This window comes from Brachypodium distachyon, chromosome 2 (assembly GCF_000005505.3).
Source record: "Brachypodium distachyon strain Bd21 chromosome 2, Brachypodium_distachyon_v3.0, whole genome shotgun sequence".
In the NCBI taxonomy this organism is placed as follows: domain Eukaryota; kingdom Viridiplantae; phylum Streptophyta; class Magnoliopsida; order Poales; family Poaceae; genus Brachypodium; species Brachypodium distachyon.
This window is the reverse complement of record NC_016132.3, coordinates 40,410,337-40,420,434: the sequence shown is the minus strand read 5'-3', so window position 1 is coordinate 40,420,434 and position 10,098 is coordinate 40,410,337. Positions and strand designations below refer to the sequence as shown.

Genomic DNA, 10,098 nt, shown 5'->3' with positions numbered 1-10,098 from the left:
TGGGGCACACACTGCGCGAACTTGGGGCATTGCCTCGCCGATGTTCCTTCATTTGTGTTTTTGTTCTTTTGGTTAGGGCATATTTCTATTCTGATTGCTAGAAGTCATATAGCTGTTTCATATCATGCAGCTTCTATGGAGCCTGCTTGGTGTCTTCTCTTTCTCCTGGAACTATTGTTCGATGGTGCGGAGCAGCAAAGCAATGTGAATAGGTTAGCGGTGGAGGTTAGGCCTTGTTTTTTCTTATTGTTTGTCGCAGGGCCTAATCGTCTGTAGAGCGCGGGCACATCTTCCCTTCATGTGACGTGTTTTCCTTAACATAATCCATATAGGACTATGAAATATTGTTTCTCTTTGTTATGGGACCTAGCCTATAGTTTGCTGGCAGAGGTGTGACACCAAGGCGGCCTCTCCCGGCACACCTTCACTCCCGAAATATTATTGTTCTCCTCAGCATGAAGTAACAAGCTCGAGAGCCCCTATGCATAAAGGAAAATGTACGGACTGAGGGGGTCTCCTTGGCGATGCCCTTTTGAGGGTACAAAACTATCAGTTTCATGGTCATTAAACCGAACAAGGTACCCATCTTAAGCATTATTTCTTTCAGGAAGCACCATTAATATCTGGTAATATTCTCGGTTGGCAAGCATTTTGTTAATCACCCTATACTAACGTCACATAGGCTTGTCTTTATTGTGTTTTCTTATCTGAACTTTTGTTTCATGTGATGCTTGTTTTCCTTAACACAATATATGAAATATCCTTTGGGTGTCTAAACACATCAATGTTGTTTTACCATTCGGGCAGTTCCCTGTTTGTTGGATTTACATGAATTTGCGGGTTCAAAAATTTCCCATTGAACTCGAGTTGGGTTGGCTAATTATAATCTTTTACCTAATGCATAACATCGAATATACATTCTAAATTTGTCGCTCCTTCCATATTAAAATGTGACCAAATTTAATAACTTCACCACAAACCAGTTACATAACCGTCAAATCAAGCCTAACATAGATGCATTGATGCACCGGCAACATACTTTACTCAAAAGAAACGCTGGTTAAAGGTCATTGTGTACGATCCTGCCCAGAGATCCATTTTCTCCCATTGTTTAAAGCCCACCAGCATTCCCCATTTGACAAAATGCCACTGGATTCATTACCTGAAACCTTTTTCCACAAATCATCAAAGACCTACTATGTATATATAGAAAGAGAAGAAGCACAAAAGACAGTAGTAATCAAGAGCAGCACGTGTCGCTGTCTGCTCATCGTCTATAGATAGGGCGTCACTCACTCTCTGTCGTTCATCGATTGACCGGACAAGAAAAGAATACCGATAATCGCATACACAGGGCGCGGGACCAAGGATCGTCCCGTTTTTCTTTAACTTGTCCGCACGGTACCGAGGATTGGGGTGCACATGCAGATTTGCAACCGGCGAACCGGATGGAAAGAAAAAAAAAAGTAAAATGCATCATAAGTGCTAATTCTTTCGTAAAGATCTCAAGTTATTCCTAATTCTATGAAACTGCACATTTTAGTCCTGTTTCTTTCATTAAGTGGTTCATCACAGGTCCTAAGGTGGCTCGGGCGTGTGCCTCCTCCCGACGTGGCTATTTAGGCCCACAAGTCAGGTGCCCACGTGAACAATTTTTTATGAAAACCCCCTCCTTCTCTCCCGTGTCAGCCTTTCCTCATCTGCTCTTCTCCTCCTCTTTCTCTGTTCGACACCACGAACACCCTCATGGAGCTCTTCCCTTTCCATTCTGTTGGTGCGAAATTTAACCAAAAAGATCGGATTCTTACGGGGATTCCGGAGGGGGTTGATTTGATACTCGGTTCTTACGGAGTACTATTACGTACCAGTTCCTTGCCCAGCTCGATTGCGGCGTCCTGGTTGCTCGTCTTGCGGCCCTTGGCGCGGCCACAGCAGAGCAGATCCGCCGGAACCGGGACCGCCTCAACCCGCCGCTCTCCGGGGCTACTCCTCCTCTAATAGCAGCAGCGGCGCCGGCGACGCTCTTCTCCACCGCGGCCTCCACTACCATTAACCCCGTCAGCTTCGCCTTTGGGGGGCTAAAGGAGTGCCGGGGCAGGTGATTGTCTCCGACGAGGTGGGAAGTGGCCGGAGGGGGCTTCTCTGGGTAGGTGAGTGCGTGGACGTAGCGAGAGAATGGGTAGGCGGGACGAGGTTGGGAGTGCGGAGACTTGAGTTGAGCCGGATGTCGAGCACAGCGGTCATGGTGGCATCGGCGGCATCCTCGTCCGCGAGGACAGCGATGGAATTGAAAGAGGAGGTGGAGGAGCGGGAGGAGGCGGAGAGCGGGAAGGGCGAGGTGGAGGAGGAGATGCAGGAGGGGGGGACGGCGAGGGAGAGGAGCATGAGGAGTGCGGCGGCGACGACACAGAGCTGCGGGCTGAGGCCCGAGTGAGGGAGAGGAGAGAAGGAGGGAGTTTTCACAACAAAAATTCCACGTGGGCACCTGATTTGTGGGCCTAAATAACCACGTCAGGAAGAGGCACATGTCCGAGCCACCTTAGGACCTAAGATGAACCACTTATAAAAAAAATAAAACTAAAACATGCAGTTTTAAAGAACTAGACTAACTTGTGACATTTACTAAATAATTAGGATTTCGGATCCATCTTACTCGAAAAATAATCAATCGCGCGTGTGTGTTGTGTAACGGTAACCATCATGTTCGCCTTTGGCAGCAGCGGGCCCGCAGCCGATTTGTCAAGTGGCCGGCAACCAGAGCGGAGATGCGGGAGGGTACAGGACGGCAGGTGTACGCAGCATAATCGCCGAAATGCATGCTCCGGAACCTGGAAAGCGACGAGATTAGAAGGCTTTTCAGCTGGACAAATCGAGCACCACCAGTTGCCTGTTGCCCTGTTCGGCCGTTAGTTGCCGCCAAGCTGGCTGCCTCCCTCCCTCCCTTGCTTTTCTTCAGATCGACCGTCCGAGCTGGCTTTCTAAATCGGCGGTACCCAACTTGGACAAAACGGGGCCAACACATGTTTAGGGTAACTAGTCTTCCGAGCTTTTCTTTAAGAGAATGTCGGCACTCTTTAATTGATCATATAACATCAATACAAAGCGTTTCCTTGATACGAATTGGAGCATAATTGAAAACACAAACAGCAAACAGTGGCTCATCACAAGATATTCTGCTCTCTCTCTCCAACAAAAGATGTCTTAACTTTGATTAAATTTGAAAGCATCTATATGCTAAGTCATGTCTAAATACATTCAAATTTTGACAAACTTGAGACATCTTTTATCAGACGGAGGGAGTAAAAAATTTGCTCACGGGATTCAGCTAACAACAGGATTCACATTCTGCGGAGAGACAGACAGTTCAAAGCAAGATGGCCAGATTTAAATCCAAGCTTCTGCATGTTTAGGCGTTTTAATCCTTGTAACAGGCCTGTTGCAAGCAGATAAGCACATGCGATTGTGGACTTGTGGTCCTTGATCACGATGTCAATTCCCAACAATGTTTTGAGGCTGGGAAAATATTTGCATCTATCTTAACCATCGCCGAGTTGTCCGACGACAATGCACACTTAAGAACTGGGGTTGACTCACATCTATGCACATGTCCCGTCTTGAAAAGATTTCGCAACATCAACTGGACATAAGCATGCTTGATCTTCTGAACACCACGTTAAGGATGAATGTGCCTCCGTTGTTCCACACATCATTTCGGGCCTCTCAAATATGCCACATGGTTGACGCTAGCAGAGCGACTAGTTGTGTCTGGCTTAACGATGGAAACATTGTACCTAATCATGACCCTCATTTTCTTTTCTAAAACCAACACATTAATTATGTTTCTTAGTCACAACAAGTGTATATAATTATTTTAGGTTTGTACGACGCATATGTTATTTGAAGGTGAAAAAAGATCGTGTGTAGTCCAGAATGTATCATCCAAAAGAAGTTTGCGACTTGCTGGATGGTCACCCGGAAGAAAAAAAAGTATCATATCAAGAAATTATTGACATGTAGAAGTCCTAAGACAAACTTCTCAGCACTTCTTTGGACTGCAGGAATTAGAAAACCTAGGAATAACAAAAAAAGAAAAGAAAAGAAAAACAGTATTAAAACTCCTTGTTCATGGGATTCCTACAAGATCTCAAAACATATGATTTTTTGTAGTGGTGCCTTCGTATGGTGCATAGGAAATGAACATGGTATTTTAAGAGGGATTAGGAAAGAGTTTATAGATACAAAATGCATTGAACTTTTAAAGAAAGAACTTTCAATACTCCAAAGTTGTTTCAAAATTGTTGAAATATAATGGATTACCCACCTTCCGCAATTAGCTTCAGCTTTTGGGTGAACTGTTACGGTGCGTGAAATTATTCATGGTATCAGAGTCAAGAAGACTCGAGTTCGAGACTTGGCTGACGCAATTAAATTGCATCCCATTTTTATCCCCTCACTATTGCAAGTTTCTTACTTCCAAACAAAGTATTTACTTGTTACTGGTAAAAAAATCAAAAAGCCCATGGTCTTCCCTCAGTCCCTTCTTTTATTACGATAGTCTGTAGTATTGCCCTTCTTTTATTTTTCGAAGGGGACTACGGAGGGCAAAAACCAGCCTATAGAACATTTCAATTAAATAAAGGAATCGGGATACAACAGTACAACGGCAGCATTTGCGAAAAGAAACACAACAAAGAAAAACCTAGACACTCGAAACATGCCAACGGTGAAAGAAATGCACAATAAAGAGTACCGACGATGAAGTCGAAAGGCATCGATCTGCCGAGCCCACCCAGACAATGTGTCGTCGTCGTAGGCGAAAGGAAGCACACAGTTGAGGCCGCACCACAACACTGACGTAGCCAGTAGAGTCGAAGGGTTGTGCGCCACCGAGACCCACCGCGATGCCGATGTGCCGCAGATGAAGTCGAAGGGCGACTCACAACCGAGATCATACCTCTACACGCCGTCGGCTAAGTGGAAGGACCATACACCACCAAAAATACAACATGACACCTACGAGCCGATGGTGAAGACGGAAGGCATCACATGCTGAGACCACACCAAAGGATAAGAAACGCACATTCTCGCCGAACACAAACCGTCGGCCTAGGCAAATTAAACAAGACACAGGAAAGAGACACCGCCCAACCTACAACAAACCCGAGACAAAGCTCCGCCTTTGAACAAGCATGCCACTATGTGCTACCAAGAGTCATGATCTCCATGGCAACGCCCCCAAGGAGGGAAGCGACGTTAGAACGCTGCCATCGCCCGATCTAGTCATAGCCAAATCTTAGGTTTTCACGCGGAGACCGCGAGACATCAAAGTGAGGGAAGGTAGAAGCTCCTCATCAATAACACCTCCAAGCAGGAAAATGTCGCAACGTCGATGTCATCGATAAAGACCAAGGTCTATGCAAGTTTTCACCGGGAGCTACTACCTCGAACACCTATTCTACACACTACAAGAAATATGTTGATTTATGACCCATCATTTTCGTCACAAAATCGTCACAGTTTGATGACCATCTTTGATGGTCACAATCAATTATAAATAACATCGTAAATTGCGTTACTCATTTTATGACCATTTTGTGTGATTGAATTATGACCTTTCCCTACCAAACAACCTATGACCATTTCAACCATCCTCACTAAGAAAAGGTCATAAATCAATACATTTCTTATAGTGACAAACAAGGAAGGCACAGACTGGACCCCAATGTCGCAGCAGAAGAGAATACACCACGCCACCATGGCGTTGTGTGGGCCACTGCGAGATGAAGAGGCCACCGGAGTTGCAAGGGGCGCACGAAGCCACCACGAAAGAGCACCGCCGCTCATGCAGCCCCACTCCGCCTCACTTGCCCGCGGCAGCAGACGCTTGTCAGCCACCGCCATCGTAGAAGGCCACCCGCCGCCGGTGAGGCACGCGCCGCCGCTTGCCCTTCACCGAGATCGAGGAAAACGAAGGAGAAGAAAGGAGAAACCTGGGAACTGATGACGGGAAAATGGGGCGGGAAATACGCATCCACGTCATAGAGACAGATAGTATAATTTAAATGCGTAAATGCATAAATAAACAAAGGATCAAACATTGCAGGCTCTTTACTTCCAGAATTCTTACATTTACATAAAAACTCTGTTAATTACATCTCTCACGAGAAAACCCCTGATTAAGAATTCCAACATTTCTAAAGGATTACAACATATGCCTATGACTATTACAAAAGATAAAAATAAAATAAAGTCCTCCTCGCTTGTTGCTGACGGACGCCTGCTCGGGGAACTTGAAGTTTGTTCATGTGATTGTGTTTAGAATTTTGGAGCATATATTCGCATTATGGAGCAGATTTCTGGATTTAGTTTGCACTAGTATGATATCAAGTGCGAACATATAGTTTTGGTTAAGCCTGGAGCTCACGATGTTGATCCCATATTTATATATTGGCCATGCATATTAATTTGACATATTTTAGTGGCACATGTATGACTATAATGCCTATAAGCATCATAATCAAAGTGATGTTTTATGAGTTATATTTTCATCATTATATTTGGTATCTTGTAATATATATATTGCTAATATGCTCCATTCATTTTATTTTATTTTGGAAAAGCCACGTGTAGAACGTAACTTATAATTTAGCATCTGCCTCATATCATGGAATTCCAATGGGAACCCATGCGCAGGCACAGTTTATCATTTTAGTATTTTTACGGCTCAGACTATGTGAATCAAATATTTAAATGTACTATATGATTGTTGGTGCAAGCGACACAGGCTATGTGCCTAATCGCCATTCATTTTTTTTTCTTATCATATGTGCACCCATATGAAAGAGGCATATAATTTATTTTGGACGAGGTGCAAATATACTCGTGTGCATCATGTTTAGTATTGATCAGGCTGAGGCTAGTTATTTTGGAGCCCGGGTAGACTACATGCGGTGTTATGTGCACAATTTCCTTTTCTTGTTAGGTACATTGCCTGGACTAAAACCCACACTAATATAAGTTGCATGCGTATTTGAAGCCGAAGATAATTTGACTATCCTCGACTATAAGAACATGACTTATTATTTTGGCGATTTTATATCATGGAATTCTTGTTGAGAACCCATGGCGGAGCGCCAAGTTATAATTTTGGGATTTTCATGGCTCATATCATGGAATTCCCGAAGAACCCATGAACGGAGCTTCGATTTATGATTTCAAGATTTTTAATGGTTCATATCATGGGATTCGCGAAGAACCCATGTATCAATTTTAGGTGTTTCCCCGAACATTGTCCTTGTCCTGAACCGCGAAGGCCAAAACGAAGGCATGCAAAATATATGATCCTTGTTCTGAACCGCGGAGGCCAAAAGGAAGGCATGCAAAATATATGATCCTTGTCCTGAACCGCGAAGGCCCAAACGAAGGCATGCAAAATATATGATCCTTGTCCTGAACCGCGAAGGCCAAAACGAAGGCATGCAAAATATATGATCCTTGTCCTGAACCGCGAAGGCCAAAATGAAGGTATGCGAAAATATATGACATGCGACTATCCAAATTTCCTTGATCCGAACCAAAATGCCAAACCTAAGGGCATGATATCATAGTGAAAGTAAATAGATTCCTTGATTCGAACCGAAACGGCCGAAACGGAAGGCATGATATGGGGAAGATGAGGATGCTCCTTGACTTGAACCAAAAGGCCAAGCCTAAGGGCAGAGGGATGGCATGATTTTCTACCTTCTCACCTCCTCGAAGCACCGAGTCCTTCTTGATTTTCCTCTTTGCCTCTCTCATGGAATGTTGTGAACTCACCGAGAGAAGTAGCAGCAGGACCGTATGTGTGTATGTGTAGAGAGTCTATGTGTATGAGAATCAGAGGGGGGGCTTGTTCGATGGATTTCTGACGGCGTTGGAGAGCAGCAGAGTCTTCCTCTCTTTCATCGATTTCTCCTCCTTTTTGAGCGTTGGGCTGATCTCCTATTTATAGACAGGGTGAGGATTGGAGTCTTGGCCTCCATGAAGAGTCACCACAACTGCATCATACATTTCCTGATGAGCGCATCCCTAGTCCTTTGTCATCTTTGCCTAATGATGATCTTGCTGTTCAAGATAAACCCAATGATCTACGCATTGGACCAATTACACGAGCACGTGCCAAGTTATTAAAACAACAGGTGAACTCACTCCTAGCTGCGCCTAATGTTTATATTGATGAGAATTTTATACTGCCTAAGTCTTTGTATCTTTGTGTAATAAGGTTTGAGGCTGAGGCAACCGTGGAGCGTGGAGAAGAGGAGGCCGCGTGCGAGGATCATCATGTGCTGTTATCCAACATCAAGATAGGCACGAGGGAGGAGAGGGAGGCAGGCGCACCACAAATGAAGATGGAGGATACAAAATGCTAGAAGAGCAACTTGTGTGCAAGGGGCAGCCAACGACAAGAATGATCTGTCCACCACAAGTTGAGTACGAGTATGACGCGCACCAGGACAGCCCACGACGAGCCCGACACGTCTAAGGGGCGCTCGGACCTGCGAGTCCTTGTTTATGCCAAGTCCTATTCGGATTGGTTGTATGAGTTTGAGTCGAACCTAGTTTGAGTCTGAGTCTGAGTCCGTTTGTGTGTTTGGGCTGCCACTCGTCTATATATACAAGGGGTACACCTAGTGTTAGGGTTAGACCACGTTTTAGCTATTTTCGAGACTCTTGTTGATTGCGATAAGCATTCATCTGGAATCCTATACACCATATTTGTTTCGATAGGGTGTTTGTTATCTACTGAAAGTTTGAGCGTAATAACATGACTATTCGATATCGTCATCTTATTCCGCGTTTAGAAGATATATTAGACGAGTTGAGTGGTGCTGCTATATTCTCTAAAATTGATCTGCGTAGTGGATACCATCAAATTAGGATGAAAGAAGGGGATGAGTGGAAAATAGCCTTCAAAACTAAATTCGGTTTATACGAGTGGTTAGTCATGCCTTTTGGGTTAACTAATGCACCTAGTACTTTCATGAGTTTAATGAATCATGTTTTAAGGCATTTCATAGGCAAATTTGTGGTTGTGTATTTTGATGATATACTTATTTACAGCCGCACCGAATCTGAACATGTTGATCATATTAGACAAGTCTTGCAAGTATTGCGTGATGCTAAATTATTTGGTAACATGGAAAAGTGCACATTTTGCAAAGATAGGGTCATTTTCTTGGGTTATGTTGTTTCTGCCCATGGGGTTGAGGTTGATGAATCTAAAATTGAAGCAATTAAAATTGGCCTACTCGTGTCAATGTTAGTCAAGTTTGAAGTTTTCATGGCCTTGCTGGTTTTTATAGACGTTTTGTGAAAGATTTCAACACCATTGCTGCCCCATTGAATGAACTAACTAAAATGGGTGTTGATTTTGTTTGGGGACCAGCCCAAGATAATGCTTTTGATGAATTAAAGAATCGTTTAACTGCTGCACCTTTGCTTGTTTTACCTAATTTCGCTAAACAATTTGAGATTGAGTGTGATGCTAGTGAAATAGGTATTGGTGGTGTTTTCATGCAAGAGGGTCGTCCGATTGCATATTTTAGTGAGAAATTGAATGGTGCACAATTGAACTATCTTGTTTATGACAAAGAACCATATGCTCTTGTTCGTGTTCTTGAGGTTTGGCAACATTATTTATGGCCTAAAGAGTTCATTATACATTCTGATCATGAGGCTTTAAAGTATTAGAAAGACCAAGCTAAGTTGAACCGACGACATGCTAAGTGGCTGAAATTTATTGAATCTTTTCCTTACATTATTAAGCATAAAAAGGGTAAAGAAAACGTGGTTGCTGATGCACTTTCTAGGAAAGTTGTGCTTTTGAATCAATTGGATGTTAAAGTTCCTTGATTAGAGAGTTTACATGATTTATATATTTCTGATCGTGACTTTGCTGCACCTTATAATCTTTGTAAGGATGAGAAAGGATGGGATAAGTTTCACATACATGATGGGTTTTTGTTACGAGCTAACAAACTTTGTGTAACCGAATCGTCCGTGCATTTGTTATTGCTGCAGGAATCACATGCCGGCGGCTTGATGGGTCACTTTGGATGT

General features: G+C 43.6%; 1 long non-coding RNA gene across 1 annotated transcript; it reads right to left on the bottom strand.

The window, feature by feature from the left end:
• Nucleotides 1-914: 914 nt before the first annotated feature.
• Nucleotides 915-2,453, bottom strand: LOC112270924. The gene is made up of 2 exons (XR_002963563.1): nt 1,866-2,453; nt 915-1,169 (listed from the first exon to the last, which is right to left on the bottom strand). It is a non-coding gene; the product is annotated as an uncharacterized LOC112270924 (long non-coding RNA).
• Nucleotides 2,454-10,098: the final 7,645 nt, after the last annotated feature.